The following is a 17489-nucleotide window of genomic DNA, read 5'->3' as shown; positions in this document are numbered from 1 at the left end:
TGTGTGTGTGGGATGACTGTTCAATATGTGAGTGTGGGATGACTGTTCAATATGTGAGTGTGGGATGACTGTTCAATATGTGAGTGTGGGATGACTGTTCAATATGTGTGTGTGCCTGACTGTTGAGCTTTAACAAAGATGAGAGAGAGAAACCAGGAAATTTATCGGCCTGTTAGTCTAACATCTGTTGTGAGGAAGTTATTGCAATCTTTCATTAAGTGATTGAGAAATTTGAGCTGATTAGAGAGAGCCAACATGGATTTGTAAACGGTAGGTCATGTCTAATGAACCTAATGAATTTATTGAGGAAGTAACTACAGGTACTGTAGTAGACAGGGGAATGTCTATGGATGTAGTTTATATGGAACTCCGGAAGACATAAGAACATAAGAAATAGGAGCAGGAGTCGGCCAATCGGCCCCTCGAGCCTGCTCCGCCATTCAATAAGATCATGGCTGATCTGATCCTAACCTCAAATCTACTTTCACTCTCCATCCCACCCGAACCCATGTGATCTCCCGAGAGAGGCAAAAAACCAGATAAAAAACCCAATCGCCAATTTGGGAGAAAAAATCTGGGAAATTCCTCTCCGACCCACCTAGGCGATCAAAACTCGTCCAGGAGATCACTCTGTCCCTGTATTTCCTGCACTACATTCAATATGGTTCCATATACGAGACTGTTAGCTAAAATTAAAGCTCATTGAATAATAAGTCTTTTAAAAAAATTAAAGCCCATGGAATTGAAGGCAAATTATTGACCTGGTCGTCGTCGTACGTGTCTTCACACTGTTCCCTTTGGGGAACTGTATGAAGTGGTGGAAGGATTGTTGACCTGGTTAGTGGGTAGAAGACAGAGAGTAGGGATAATGGGTATGTACTGGAATTGGAAGGAAGTGACTAGTGGTGACTCAAGGACCTGTGCCTCAACTATTCACTGCATTTATTAATGACTTAAATAAACAATAGAGAGCCATCTGTCCAAGTCTGCCAATGACACAAAGATTGGTGGTATAGTAAGTAGTGTAGACGGGAGCATTTAAAATTACAAAAAGAGACATCGATAGATTAAATGAGTGGGCAAACTGTGGCTGATGGATTTCAACGCAGGTAAGTATGAGGTCATCAATTTTGGACCAAAAAGGATAGAACAAGAATTATTTAAATGGTGAAAAGCTAGGAACAGTGGCGGTCCAAAGAGATTCAAGGGTCCATTAGATCATTAAAGTGTAGTAATCAGATACAAAAAATAATCAAAAAACCAATAGAATGTTGGCCTTTATAACTAGAGGGCTAGAATATAAAGGGGAAGAGGTTTTGCTACAGCTACATGTGGAGCAGTGATTCTCAGACTAGGGTTCGCGGACCCCTGGGGGTCCGTAGAGACTTTCTGGGGGTCCGCAAAGTAATGTGAATGGGACCCGTTGCTGTGATGGCGCGGTTCGGGCGCACACTGTTGGCCGTTATTTTGATTTCCTTCATCCGCTCGAGCAGCACAGCCGAGAGGTCACGCACCGGGGAGCTCGCTGTTGGGCCCGGGGACCTGGTGCACTCGCACAGCGAGACACTGGTAAGCAATCGCCAGGTGGGCACTGGGGCCGAGGCAGCTCTGTACATGGACACGTAACTGGATTAGCGGGGCCTTGGACTGACTGACAGAATTCCGAGAGAGGAGACAAGAGGCCCCAGAGATGCCGGGAATGGATTTTGTGGGGCTGGGGGAGGGTAGGGAGGAGCCGCCATGTCAGCCTTGTCCAAGGGCCTGGAATGACGCTGAAGCCGTGCTTCGTTCACTGAGTATGGCAACTGAGCCTGTGACTGGACCCGGGCTAAAGCTGCGGCCCCAGTCACTGGCGCTGTCTCGATGGCAGAAATGCCACACACCAGGCAGCGTATCGGCGATATTCCAGTGCAGACAGGCGGGTAAACCACAGAGGGGGAGGGGGAAAAAGCCCTGGAACACTCAGCAGCTGTGCATTGAGTAGGCGGGCGGTGGAGGGTTACACCTGAAACGGTGCCAGTGTTCCCAACGGGAGCCACCGAGCCTAATCCCACTCCGGGAAGAGCAGGGAGGTGTCGAGCAGTGAAGTATACAACAGGCGTGTTGCTGAACCTGTAGGGTTACCTTTCAGTTGAAGGGAAGATAAAAGTTTTCACATCACCGATCACATCAATGATCACGATGTCGGACAGCCCCGGCACAATTTCATGCAAGTCCCTTTAACAGGACACTGATGAACTTTACATTCAGAAATGTAAGTGTGCAAGCAATTGAAAGTACTATAATTTAGATGGGGGGTCCGTGACTACAAATCCATTTGTAAAGGGGTTCTTGAACCCAAAAAGTTTGAGAACCACTGATCTAGAGTACTGTGTACAGTTCTGAGCACCCCACCTTAGAAAGGATATATTGGCCTTGGAAGGAGTGCAGCGCAGATTCACCAGAATGGTACCAAGGCTCCAAAGGTGAGATTACATAAACTAAGCTTATATTCCCTGGAATATAAAAGCTTAGGGGTGATTTTGATTGAGGTTTTTAGGATTTTGAAAGGAATTTATATGGTATATAGAGAAACCTTTTCCGCTGGTGGGAGAGTCTAGAACTTAAAATCAGAGCCAGGTCATTCAGGAGAAAAGTTAGTTAGCACTTCTTCACACAAAGGGTGGTAGAAGTGTAGAAACTCCCTCCCACAAAAAGCAGTAGATGCTGGGGCTCAATTAATAACTTTAAATCGGAGATCAACTGATGTTTGCTAGACAAGAGTATGAAAGAATATGGAGCCAGGGCAGGTGGATGGAGTTAAGATACCGATCAGCCATGATCTCACTGAATGACGGAACTGGCTCAAGGGGCTAAATGGCCTACTCCTATATTTGTGTATATATGTTTCCAATCATTGTACTGTAACAAGCACATTTCTGTGTCCCATTTGCACTTAATTGCCTGAAATTTCATATTCATGGATACTCGTAATGCTAAGCTGGAAAAAATATTTCTGCCCGGTTTTATTTTTGTTTTTTATTCTCCCCTTTACTTCTGTTTCTCTCGTGCTTCTCTCCTTCCCGTCTGTTTTCCAATCAACCAAAGGACTTCAAACAAACATGTGCGCAGGACCGCAGGGACACCTTTTTATTTTTGCAACGGAAGCAGAACTTCAAAAGAAGCATGGGAAAGTGAGACTTTATTTTTAAATTGAAAAAACAGAGAGGGACGTTATTTTTTTTAATAGAAAAGTGGGCTTTTAAAAAAAAAACAAGGGGAGACCAGAGCGCTTATTTTAAAACAAACCGCAGGAGTGGGAATTCAAAAAATGTATGCGAGGACAAGCCTTCTAAATACGCACAGGAGAAGGATTCCGACTGAATGTTGTCGAGACTGTAGGGATTGTCCCAGGTGCATAGTTGCACTAGGGAATCAACGAAGTTCAAAAAAACGTACAAATTAAAATTGGCACTCTGCAGCTACCAGTGAAAGACAAGGGGAAGCTGAACTAACCACATGGCTCCAGAAAACATGTGAAGTTGATTTGAACCACCATGTTAGATTTACTGGTAGTCGCATTGCACAAGAAATTCATAAAAATAGTTGTGCGTAAAATGTTTGTTCTTGTGGTAAACCACTGTTTGTATTCCTGTTTGTCCTGTTTGTATTCCACTGTGTACATGCCTGGACATGCCTCGGCTGACTCCTCCCACAGGTCCTAGTATAAAGGTGACTGCTCCCCAGCCCTTTGTATCCTGGGCCTGTCGACCACTTGAGGCAGACCTCCATTCTGTTGTTAATAAAAGCCTTTAGTTACTCTTCTAACTCTCGGTCTTTTATGAGTAATTGATAGCGCATCAATTTTATTAACAACATTTTTATAATGGAGAAGATCCTCACACCAGCATGCCTGGACTTAGATCATCGGGAGGCGGACTCATCCACCAAGTTTACTCACTGGCTTAAGTGTTTCGAAAAATTCCTGACCGCCTCCGAAGCAATCAAATCGGACGAGGACAAACTGGATGTCCTGACCTCCAAAGTGAACCACCGAGTGTACTCGGTCATCCAAGACGCGACCTCGTACGCGGACGCTATCAAGCTCCTCAAGGACCAGTACACGCGCCCAGTGAACGAAGTGTACGCCAGGCACCTTCTGGGGGGTCGTAAACAACAACCTGGGGAATCGACCGTGGAATACCTTCAGGCACTGTCTGTGCTTGGCCGGGCCTGTGGTTGTAAGGATGTAAAGGCCGCCGTGTACACAGAGGAACTTATCCGGGACGCTTTTGTAGCGGGCCACAGATCCAATTACACCCGACAGCGACTGTTGGAGCAGAGTAACCTCGACCTCAACAAGGCCTCTGAACTCGCACTATCGTTGGATGCAGCCTACCAGGGCATGGATGCCTACTCCTCTGCACCGTGGACGCCGCGGGGAATGACAGCCTGGGACACGGTAGGACCGCCTCATAGCGCCGTGCCACCCCAGCCACACCCCAACAACGGCCCAACTACCGCAGCAGTGTCCCAAGGCCAGACAGCAGTGCCCCAAGGCCAGAAATGCTACTTCTGTGGCCAGGCAAAACACCCCAGAGCGCGCTGCCCGGCGAAAAACGCGATCTGCTCGGGCTGCGGGAAGAAGGGACACTACGCTAGCGTCTGCAGGGCCAAAGCCACCCCGAACCCCAGCAGCGCCGCGTGTGGGCCATGCGGGCCGCCATCTTGGACCTCCCCGGCCATGTGCGAATCACCGGTACAGCAGCCATTTTGGACGCCTCCAGCCACATGGGGATCATGGACGCCGCCATCTTGGACGACAGCCGGGACGCAGCAGGCCCCCGACACCGCCTCATCTGATACCCGCAGCGACACACCGACCCCTACGCTGGCATCCGTTACACTGGACCAAGCGAGACCGCACCAACTGGCCAGTTCCACAATGGACATTAAGGTAAATGGTCACGATACAATCTGCCTTTTTGACTCTGGGAGCACGGAGAGCTTCATCCACCCCGACACGGTGCGGCGTTGCTCTCTCCCAGTCCTGCCTGCACAACAGCGGATTTCTATGGCCTCCGAGTCCCAGTCGGCGGACATCGGCGGCTACTGCGTGGTGACACTCGTAGTAGACGGGACCGTGTACGATCATTTTAAACTTCTGGTCCTGCCTGACCTGCGCTGCCGTCCTGCTGGGGTTAGATTTTCAGTGCCACCTTAAAAGTGTTACGATGGCGTACGGTGGACCCCTACCCCCACTCACAGTCCGCAGCCAGCAGCTTCCAAATTGCCCGCCGCGCACCAGGTGCAACCTCTCCACACTCAGAGTCACCCCCCCACCACTGTTTGCTAACCTCACCCCCGACTGTAAGCCCATCGCCACAAAGAGCAGGCGATACAGTGCCGGGGACAGGGTTTTCATTAAAACCGAAGTGGAGCGGCTCCTGAAAGAAGGGATTATTGAGGGCAGCACCAGCCCCTGGCGAGCCCAGGTTGTGGTCGTTAAGACCGGCGAGAAGCAGCGCCTGGTCATCGACTACAGCCAGACAATAAATCGCTACACCCTGCTGGACGCCTACCCACTCCCCCGTATAGCTGATATGGTCAACCAGATCGCGCAGTACCGCGTCTTCTCGACCATTGACCTGAAATCAGCGTACCACCAGCTTCCCATCCGCCCTGAGGACCGCCAGTACACTGCCTTTGAGGCAAACGGCCGCCTCTATCACTTCCTTAGGGTTCCCTTTGGCGTCACCAACGGGGTCTCCGTCTTCCAAAGGGAGATGGACCGGATGGTAGATCAAAATGTGTTGCAGGCCACTTTCCCATATCTGGACAATGTGACCATCTGCGGCCGTGACTTGCAGGACCATGACGCAAACCTCGAAAAATTCCTCCGCACCGCCCAACTCCTAAACCTGACATATAACAAGGAGAAGTGCATATTCCGCACAAACCGCCTCGCCATCCTTGGCTGTGTTGTGGAACACGGAGTCATCGGCCCCGACCCCGACCGGATGCATCCCCTTATGGAACTTCCACTGCCCCACTGCCTCAAGGCCCTGAAGAGGTGCCTAGGGTTTTTCTCCTATTACGCCCAGTGGGTCCCCTACTATGCGGACAAGGCCCGTCCGCTGATCAAGTCCACCTCTTTTCCCTTGACGGCAGAGGCCCGCTTAGCCTTCCACCGTATCAAGGAGGACATTGCCAAAGCCACCATGCACGCAGTGGACGAATCCATCCCCTTCCAGGTGGAAAGCGACGCGTCCGACTTTGCCCTGGCCGCTACCCTCAATCAGGCGGGGAGACCCGTGGCCTTCTTTTCACGAACCCTCCAAGGCCCGGAGACCAGACACTCCGCTGTTGAGAAGGAGGCCCAGGCGATTGTGGAGGCTGTGCGTCATTGGAGGCACTACCTGGCCGGAAAACGATTTACCCTGCTCACTGACCAGCGTTCAGTTGCTTTTATGTTTAACAACAAGCAGAGGGGCAAAATCAAAAATGACAAGATCTTGAGGTGGAGAATCGAACTTTCCACCTACAACTACGAGATCTTGTACCGGCCCGGGAAGCGAAATGAACCCCCGGATGCGCTATCGCGTGGCACCTGCGCCAGCGCACAGATCGATAGACTACGGGTCCTCCACAATGACCTCTGCCACCCGGGGGTCACCAGGTTCTTCCACCTCATCAAGGCCCGCAACCTGCCTTACTCTATTGAGGAGGTCAGGACCATGACCAGGAACTGCCAAGTCTGCGCTGAGTGCAAACCGCACTTTTATAGACCAGACAGGGCCCACCTGATAAAAGCCACTCGCCCCTTCGAGCGCCTGAGCGTTGATTTTAAAGGGCCTCTCCCCTCCTCCGACCGCAATGTGTACTTCCTCAATATTATTGATGAGTACTCCCGTTTCCCGTTCGCCTTCCCCTGCCCGGACATGACCAGTGCCACGGTCATTAAATGTCTGAACAACCTCTTCACCCTGTTCGGCTTCCCCAGCTATATCCATAGCGACCGGGGCTCATCGTTTATGAGCGACGAACTCCGTCAGTACCTGCTAACTAGGGGTATTGCCACAAGCAGGACCACCAGTTACAACCCCCGGGGGAACGGACAGGTGGAAAGAGAAAATGCGACAGTTTGGAAGGCCGTCCTGCTAGCCTTAAAGTCTAGGGGCCTTCCAACCTCCCGCTGGCAGGATGTGCTCCCCGATGCGCTCCACTCTATTCGGTCACTGCTCTGCACTGCTACTAACGCCACCCCTCATGAGAAAATGTTTGTCTTCCCAAGGAAGTCCACATCGGGGACATCGCTACCGCCATGGCTGACGTCCCCAGGGCCGGTCCTACTGAGAAGACACGTGAGGACCCATAAAATGGACCCCCTGGTCGAGAGGGTCGACCTCCTCCACGCCAACCCCCAGTATGCTTACATTGCATACCCGGACGGGCGGGAGGACACAGTCTCCATAAGAGACCTTGCACCCTCGGGGACCGCAGTAACCCACTACCCACTACCACCCCCCCCCACGATCCGATATCCAGCCCCAGCAGACGGCAGGCCTGGGCCCCGCGACCCGCTCGACATCTACGAGGACGACACGCCTGTGCCACAGCCTACGCTGGACTCGACGCTGGAAGCTTCACTACCCCTGCCGTCGCCCGCCGATCACAGCGGCAGACAAGACCTCCGGAGAGACTCCAATACACTAACTTTTAATACACTTCACCCCGCCGGACTCAATTTTAAACAAGGGGTGAATGTGGTAAACCACTGTTTGTATTCCTGTTTGTCCTGTTTGTATTCCACTGTGTGCATGCCTGGACATGCCTCGGCTGACTCCTCCCACAGGTCCTAGTATAAAGGTGACTGCTCCCCAGCCCTTTGTATCCTGGGCCTGTCGACCACTCGAGGCAGACCTCCATTCTGTTGTTAATAAAAGCCTTTGGTTACTCTTCTAACTCTCGGTCTTTTATGAGTAATTGATAGCGCATCAGTTCTTAATTCAAATTTGCTTGTAAGCTGCTGGAAATCCCTGGTAAAGGTTTTCTTGAGAGGGCTGTGTAGCAAGCCTAAGGCTTAATTGGAGCACTTGGCTGGAGCTTCAATTATTGGAATTATTTTCTGACTTGGTTCTTTCTGATTGGCTGATTTACACAGCCGTTATGACAAGCCCTTCCTCTCTTCACCTTGGCTCTATGGCGTGCAGTTTAAAAATTCTTCTGAACCAATTGAGCATTCAATGAGGATGCAAGGACTTGCCTCTAACCTCTGGCAGTACAGTGATGGGAAAGTCTGGAAGCCTCTGAGGAACTGAAATCTTTCTTCTGATTTTAAAATCTCAAAATAATGTAAACCCTGAACTTATAGACATTGTGACCAATATATTTATCTCCGGTAAATTGCAGAATTTTTTATTATGGCAACACTTAGCTACAAGGACAGGTTGGAGAAGCGAGATTTGTTTTCATTAGAGCAAAGGAGGTTGAGGGGTGATTTGATAGAGGTGTACAGGATTATGACTGGTTTGTATAGGCTAGACGGGGAAAGGCTGTTCCCACTAGTTGATGGTACAAGGACCAGGGGACACAGATTTATGGTTTTGGGCAAGAGATACAGGGGAGATGTGAGGAAAAACTTTTTTACACAGCGAGTGGTGAGGGCCTGGAACTCACTGCCGACGGAAGTGGTGGAAGCGGAGACACTCAATGTTTTCAAGGGGAGACTGGATAGGCACTTGAGGGAAATAAACTTGCAGGGCTACGGGGATAGAGCGGGGGAATGGGACTGACTGGGTTGCTCTACAGAGAGTCAGCACGGACTCGATGGGCCGAATGGCTGCCTCCTGTGCTGTTATGACTCTGACTTAACATTCAAAGAAATTATCAGAGCAATTATCTATTTGCAAATCCCATCTACTCCCATTTGACTTTCCAAGTGATGGAAATGTACTGATAACACATAATGCGCATATGAATCCAATATTGAGCTTTACTATAATTGGTTGTATTTAAAACATGAAAACCACAAAGCATAAACTTTTTTGACCTTGTGGGATAATTTTTGATAGGAATAAGAGTGTGTTCTGATAGAAAAGTACATCCCCAAAACAGCATAACCCCTCTTTTCTTCACAATTCAAGAAGCATTTGGATGAGCACTTGAAATGCCATTGCATACAAGGCTATGGACCAAATGCTGGAAAATGGGATTAGCACGGTGGCATAGTGGTTAGCACTGTTGCCTCGCAACGCCAGGGACCCGCGTTCGAATCCAGCCTCGGGCGACTGTCTGTGTGGAGTTTGCACATTCTCCCCGTGTTTGCGTGGGTTTCCTCCGGGTGCTCCGGTTTCCTCCCACAGTCCAAAGATGTGCGGGTTAGGTTGATTGGCTATGATAAATTGACCCTTAGTGTTAGGGGGATTAAATACATGGGGTTACGGGGATAGGGTGGGATATGTGTTGGTGTAGGGGTTACGGTGATCGGGTGGGATATGTGTTGGTGCAGGCTCGATGGGCCGAAATGGCCTCTATCTGCACTGTGGGGTTTCTGTGACTTCTGTGGACAGGGATTGATGGACGGCGCAGACACGATGGGCCGAAGGGCCTCTTTCTGTGCTGTAAAACTCTATGACTATGACTCTAATTGCTCCCTGATTTGTTGCTCACGGACTTGCTATGTATTTCTAGCATTTTCTGTTTTTATTTCAGATTTCCAACATTTACTTTTTTTTTCTTTTTTATACGCTGAAGTAGGGGGTTAGGAGAGACTACCTGAGAGGTGCTACAGTGTGAGTGATTGCGAAAGAAGGTGGGTCTCGGGAAGGATAGGGGGCTTGTGACTATGAGGAACCAAAAGTTTTGGGTAGGTGTGGCGGATGGTGGGGTGTAGCCTGGATGGGAGTGGGGGGGCGGGGGGGGGTGGTGGCAGGTGTTGGTAAGGCTGAACCTGGAAGTAATTCTGGAATACGGAATGTAGAAGTACTTGGATCTTAGAACTCTTAATGGATTGAGGTCTGGAAAATAGTTCCTTAGATAGCCACCTTCTCTCTTATTGCTCAGGCATTGTTAGTAGTTGTGGAAGGGAAGGGGGCTGGAAAAAATGGGAGCACTTATTCAAAGAGGAGTCTTGAAACTTTAGATTGGAGGTTTAGGAGTGTACCAGAGTCTGGGAACATAGGAACAGGAGTCAGCCATTCAGCCCCTCGAGGCTGTTCTGCCATTATGTTGGATCGTGGCTGATCTGTACCACAAATCCATTTACCTGCCCTTTCTCGATATACCTTGATGCCCTTGCCTAAAACAAACTTTGAAAATTTCAATTGACTCAGCATCCTCGGCCTTTTCAGGGAGTGTTCCCGATTTCCACTATCATTTGTGAAAAAAGTGCTTCCTGATTTAATTTTTGAGGACACTAGGGAGATGAAGAATACAGAGCACTGGGAGATGGGTCAGGGGAGGAGGAAGCTATGTGAGGTCCCTAGAAGTACTGAGGATGGTTGTATTTTATGGGCATGCTGAGCTGGGAACTGGAAGCATTAAGGATATGGGAGTGTAATCACACTGCCAGGCCTTGAGGATAGCCCTACTAAGGGCTGTGAGTGGCTGTTTGGGTCAATGTCTGGATAACCTTTGAGTCAGTATCACAGATAAAATGTTCCATTCAACAGGTTAACCTGTCTCCTCTTTCACACGTTGGCTGATTGATTCTCTTTATTTCTACTGATTTCATAGATACAGCAACATTGAAAATTTATTCTGAAGTTTTTATTTCAGTGTGCATGTAATTTTCTTTTAAATCTCAAATGTTGTACTAGGAATATATACACCCCATATTGTATCAAATATTATGGTTATTTGTAGATGTCATTTGCTGGGAAGTCCGGGTACAGAATAAGCATAGTTGATTAAAACAGGAGCCACTTGGATTCCATCTAAGCAAAGTCTGATCATTAGTACACAACACGAGTGCGATCCCTATCACAAGCACACAGTACAGCAGGTAATTGGAATGGTGTCGCAGGTGATTTCTATAAGTTGCTGCAGCTGATGCCTGTGGTGCGAGGAATGTTATCTAGACAACATCCTGATCTTATTCATAGTACGAATGTAAGTGGACCTTTTCAAATAAGGATCACTTCTCTGTAAGGTTATACAGTCTTTTTTTTAAAATCGTAATCATATTAAATACTACAGTATTTAGAATGATACAGCACAGGAGTCCATTCAGCCCACTGTGCCTGTCCCGGCTCTTTGGTAGAATTATCCAATTAGTCCCACTCCCCTGCTCTTTCCCCATAGCCCTTTTTTTCCCCTTCAAGTATTTATCCAATTCTCTTTTGAATATTACTATTGAATCTGCTTCCATCACTCTTTCAAGCAGTGCATTCCAGACCACAACAACTGGAGACACTGGCCTATTACCATCTCGTCTGGTTTCGAATACCTTTTATTGTCTCTTTTACTTCTTTTGTTCGATCGCAGCCCTGCCTTCGATCTATTTTCTTTTCTTTCCAGTTTTGAAGAAGGGTTTCGATCCAAAACGTCAACTCAAATTTCTCTCCACGGATGTTGCCTGACCTGCTGAGTTTTTCCAGCTATTTCTGTTGTTATTTTGCATTTATATGGTGTCGTTCGACATCCCAGTGAAGTGCTCTTGAAGTGTAGTCGCTTTTTTTTGTTATCCCCATTAAGGGTAGCCTGTGCCACAATCTAATTACTTCAAACTAGCTGATCTGCCATTGCTGTTGCACATGGCAAAATGGGTAGGCATGTAATAAGTTATTAATAAATGAGATGGATTTTTTTATTATTTAGTGAGGAAATTATTGAAAAGATTGTACATGTATATAAATGTAGTAATTATATTTAGTGAGAAAGTTAAATGAAATAAAAAATGTATTAATTTACTAAGCTATTGACTGTGAACGAGGAAGTTCGGTGAGTGTAAAGTGCAGATGGGGCAGGATCCCATCACACTGTGGGTAGACAGATTAAAATGTTGGGAAGGGAGAGTGCTCTATCTGAGCCCCAGGGTGAAGTTATAGTGGGTGATCACTGCAAATGGAGGAGCACATACCAGTGACAATGATGGAGTTCTGAGCGGGCTTGTGGAGGTACGAGGGTGGATAGGGAAAGGATTGTCACAGATGCTGGTACTCCGAAGTTGAGCAATTGTTCAGTCCTGTGTGCTGTACCCTGCTCCACGTGGGTGGAGGGTGGGAACAGATGAGATTCTAGTGCCAGTTATGTGGGAATGAATCACAGGCCTGAAGGCAGCTGATTGGTGGGTCCATAATGGGGAGGAAGTGGCCAGTTTGTCAGTTGTAAGCCCTCAAACAATAAATGCATAGCTGCAATACGACAAAGAAAGTACAGCAAGGTACTGGGGGTGGGTGCAGCTTGAGTAACAGAACCGGGGGGAGAGATCTTAATGGGGGTGGGCCCTGCGTCAGGTGTCTGGACGGAGCAGGAAGGCTGGCAATTGAGGTCCGGTCCAGATTGAGGTGGGAGTCTGGATCCAGGCAGCAATAGAAGAGAGTGGAGATAGCCAAATAAAAAGCAGCAGGAGGCCCCAGAGCATCCGAGGAGGGATGGAACGAGGCAGGTGAGAAAGAAGAGTAGGGCCGGAGTGGAGATGAAGCAGCAAAGCTGTTGTGGGTCAGGGTGGCTTCAGATTCTGTATCGGCAGGGAAAAGGAGAGAAGATATTGGGTGTTGGGAAACAGGACAGAAACCAGGTGCTGGCTTGTTCAAAAATAAACCATGATTGTAGTATCAGCCTTTGATCATTGGTAGCACTGTCACTTCTGAGCCAGAAGGTGCTGGGTTCAAGTCCCACTCCAGAGACTTGAGCACAAAATCTAGGTTGGCACCCAGTGCAATGTTGGAGGTGCCATCTTTCGAACGAGGCGTTAAACCGAGGCCCCATCTGGCCTCTTGGGTGGACGTAAAAGATCCCATGGCATTATTTGAAGAAGAGCCGGTGTCCTGGGCCAATATTTATCTCTCAATCAACATCACTAAAAATAGATTATCTGATCATTATCACATTGCTATTTGTGGGACGTTGATGTGTACAATTTGACTGCTGCGTTTCCAACATCACAACAGTGACTAAACTTCAAATGTACTTCGTTGGCTGGAAAGCACTTAGGGATGTCCTGAGGTCGTGAAAGGCGCTATATCAATACAAGTCTTTTTTCTTTCGTTGTACCACACTTTGAGAAATATGTTGCAGCTGATTTTGGCCTCATTGTCGTTTCCACAATTCAATATTGCTGGCGTATGAAGCGAACACTCCGCAAATAAACATAATTGTCACCGGGGTCATGAAGCCAGCTAACTTTGACTTGCCAGGTGCATCTCGTCTTAACTGGCTCTTTCAAAACATCAACCTTTAGTGCTGGAGTGTTAAGCCATTAACCACATCAGACGCCCTGTTTACTACATTCCCAAATTTGGATGGTATGTGATATCGAGGGAGGATTGAGAAAGCCGGGGAAGAAAAGCAAATATTAAATTTCTCGGAACGCACTAGTGGGAAGAACCTTCACAGAACACCAGTAAAAAAGGACAACTTGACCTCGCTGCACAACAATTGTGGCAATGGCAGCGTCTGATTCTTAGCTACGAAACGACTGGAAATTGGATAAACACTTCAACTGAATTGAGTTCAAAAATCGTTGACTGGAATTTCCGTGGGGGCTTCTCTGCCAGGAGATCGGCGAAGCCCTTAGAGAAACAGTGTAAATGTCCTTTTTTTTTAAAAAGCTGTTCACGTCATTTCTCCAGGGGTTCCACCAAAGTTCGGGCGAGAGATCAGGAAAACCCCATGGAAAATTAGATTTTTTATTTTTACATTTATCAGTTGGTACCAGTATCAAATGTAATCAACAGTTAATCGCAGATGATCCATGTTACAGTGACATACAGCAGGTAGACAAACCCATCCTGAATGGATTGATGCGCCCGTGTAGGATGTTGTCCTTGTATAAAGCTCCTCTCAGTGGAAACTATTAAAACAAAGATGTCAACACACTTAAAATGGATGGGAGATGTAACTGGCTGCTGGCCAGAGATTGTGACATATATTACTTGTATGATAGTGGCAGGGTATTCTCCGTTGTAAAATGTTGGGAGCGTCTGCAGAAACTTTTAAAAGCCACAGCTGAGAGAAACTGCACTGAGATTTTCTAAAATGGAAGCCTTCACAGCAATTTCAGCTTCCGTTCGAGATCCTCCCTCGGACTCTGAGATTTAGCAGCATTAATGAAATCCACAACATACACGGATAAAATCGGGCAATCCAAGTTCACTGAGGCCTCATTAGGGGCAATGTTGAACAATTCCAAGTCTGCAGGAGTGGTTATGACATTAATCATGTTGCACACCCTGTTTATGCTAATAGTTAAATTTATGTAGTTTGTGCCCTGCGCAATGCAGAGCTCCCCCCCCCCCCCCCCTTGGGGTTGGCTACTGATTCAATTTATGCAGCTCTGTAATTGATCGTGTACTTTTGATTGATTTCCCTTCCTCTCCTTCCCCCACAATGGATATGATTTATATCTTTTGGACCTGCCAAGTGAAAATGTGTACACAGAATAGCTCAACTCATAAGGTGCCTGCATGGAATCAAATGATCAGCCTGGATTGTACAGTAGGACTCATCATTTTTTTTAAAGTGGAAGAGTGGTGCAATGACACAATTGTTTCCATTTCAGACTTGCTTAGGTCCACACTTGACTAATTTACATGACAGTAAAGGAGGAGACGGTCTGCTTGGCAGAGGCAGCATCATTGTGACATCTTGCTCCTGGGACTCAGTAGCTGCAATTGTGCACCACTGAGCAGACGACTCAAATGTGACTCCGGGTTCCTCCTGCACTGGGGAATCACTATAGGTGCTTTTGCATTATCATAGTCCTCAACTGGATGAGGACAAAATAAAAAAAACAACTTTGTGTGCTTTTTCCTATTTATATTCAAGAAGCATGTCTATTATTGGTAAGTGAGGGTCTAGGTGCCCCTGTTTAATACTAACCTGAACAACCAAAGAAGCCTCTAGGTACTCTTATCCAGTGTGTCAGACAGAGAGCTGTGCCTCCATGTGCCAGCCTCCTGTTATTGCAGCTGGTGCTGCTGCTCCGAACCCCAACAAGTGTAAAGCTGGGGAGCTGACGCACTGAGCCCGCTCTCCTGTAATCCAAATCAAACCTTGTAAAACTGCTTTTGATAATTACTTATGTGTGTCTCCACGAAGTTTGACTAAAAGCATCTTAAGCCTGCGAATAAAATGTGCCTGTTCTGTTCACATCCTGCAAAATAGTTAATAACTTTGAGGGATATTCCTCCCCACTCTGCAATCATCTGACCAGAGCAACAGATGACATCGTTGCTGCCTGACCTCTACACATGATTGCTTCATTCTGGTTACAGGAAACTGTGGGTCCTGGATGAGTTTCCCAGTAGTCTAAGTGAGTGGACTTTCTACACCCTCTCCTCCCACAGGAAATGCCTGCCAAGTTAGAAGCTTTCTATGTAAATTCAGTGCAGTGCTAAGAATTTCTTAGTTATACTGTTTAAAAATATCTATGACTGTATCCCTGTTGTAACTCAGAAATTAGTTGCTATGACATGTAAATGTATTGGGTCTGTTATACAAAAACTAGAGCGAAGGAAGGAAATACTGATGGCATGGAGGGTAAAAATTATAATTGGTGCTGTTCTCACATGAAAGCTTAACATCCTGAAACCAAATGTCAATGTGGGCTTGTTTAATGCAGGCATGACCTCATACACCTCGTCAATGGCTGCATTAAAATAGCAAAGATAAATTTGGAAGGACATTGAGTGTTAGTACGAGAACAACGCCAGTTGTAATTTCTACCTTACAATGTTACCGTCTGTAGTTACACTGTGAACGCTTTCATTTTGGAACAAGTAGATCACATCATGAACCACTGCTTCCCTGGGTATCCCTTTGGTAATTAATAAGAATGCACGAACGAATGATCGCGCACATCCTCGAGCATGACTTTTAAAGTGTAGTAACTTATTATGTGGGCAAGTGGAGCAGCCAATTTGCATAAAGCAAAATCCCACTATCAGCAAATTTCATAGTTGCATCATATAACTCAAATCAAATCAAATCAACTTTTATTGTCATTGTTAGTGCACAAGTGCAGTACAACGAAATGTAGGCTTGTGGCTACCTCCTCTCTGGTGAAGAAGGCCCAGCAGCACCTATATTTCCTAAGGAGGCTGAAGGCATGTAACCTGTCACCCCTGATCCTCTCTAACTTTTACCGCTGCACAATAGAGAGCATCCTGACAAACTGTATCACAGTATGGTATGGCAGCTGTAGATTCTGAAGAAATCCACATTTGGGTACCTTATCTGAGTCCTCCTTTTGGTTTTATCAAGCCCTGATTATGTCCCTCTGGTGGGGTAATCAAGAACTAGGGGACATAATCTTAAAATTGGAGCGAAGCCATTCAGAACCAAAATCAGGAACCACTTTTTCACACGAAGGGTAATAGAAATTTGGAACTCTTCCCCCAGATGGCTGTGGATGCTGGGACAATTGGAGCTTTCAAGACTGAGATAGATTGGTTTTTGTATCTGGGGATATGGAGCCGAGGTACAGATCATTCAGTGATCTAATTGAATGGCGGAGCAGGCCTGAGGGGTTGAATGGCCTACTCCTGTTCCTGATACTGTGTTATTAACGGTGTAGCGAACACACACTGCTACACTTTGGCAATCAATAGAACACTGTTCACTGATGCAGGATCACTGTTGGCGGTAAGTACTGTCATTACACCCTTTGAAGTGCTGCACCTGCTGAATTAAAGGAACTTACTGTATCATTACACACGCTGTGCTTTTTCTATCGACAACATTGTCTGTATGAGAAACCATTTTGTGCAGGAATAACTGCTTTGCGTAAAGACAGGTGGTGTTCAGTTACAAGAAGTTCAGCAAAATCAGGGCTGCATTAATGCTTAGGCCAACATGGCCTGTGCCCAGAGGCCCCGGCTGAATAGCGAGCCCTTTTCCAGGGGCCCTGCGAACACGGCTTCAACAGTCACCCGACGGGCCATCGATTCAAGTTTAAACAGCGCTGCCTGCCAGTCGGCAGTGACTGGAATTGAAGCACTGAGTCCGCTCAGCCTGTGGGGGGTGGGTGGGGGTACAGGGGAGGTTTGACTCGCCAGTCTGTGGTCAGACAGTCACGCCTGCGCGTGGTCCCAGCGGCGGTCAGCAGAGTCGGAAGGTCAGTGAAACCCTGGAAGACACCAAATCAGGTCAGAATCACTTTGAGAACTACCCACCCTGTAAAGCGTTGCCAGTGAGGATGAATGGCTCTCAAAGCAAGATGAAGTGAGCAAAGCACAAAATAATACCAGTGGAGAGAGAAAGATTAAGCAGTTTTATTTAAGCGTAAAATATTATAGCAGTGTGTAAAACATTCTATGGGCCTGTTTCTTCATGCATTTTATTAT

The 17489-nt window shown here is 47.2% G+C and overlaps 1 protein-coding gene across 1 annotated transcript in view; it reads left to right on the top strand.

Annotated features, from left to right (window-relative positions):
- The window catches only part of tlcd2 (TLC domain containing 2), a 69090-nt gene that overhangs the window by 24676 nt on the left and 26925 nt on the right, over positions 1 to 17489 (top strand). The window lies entirely within an intron of this gene.

The sequence above is a fragment of the Somniosus microcephalus genome, chromosome 22 (genome assembly GCF_052327205.1).
Source record: "Somniosus microcephalus isolate GS21.2 chromosome 22, FLI_Smic_1.0, whole genome shotgun sequence".
NCBI classification, from domain to species: domain Eukaryota; kingdom Metazoa; phylum Chordata; class Chondrichthyes; order Squaliformes; family Somniosidae; genus Somniosus; species Somniosus microcephalus.
The sequence above is the reverse complement of the archived record's forward strand: the minus strand, read 5'-3'. Positions and strand labels throughout refer to the sequence as shown.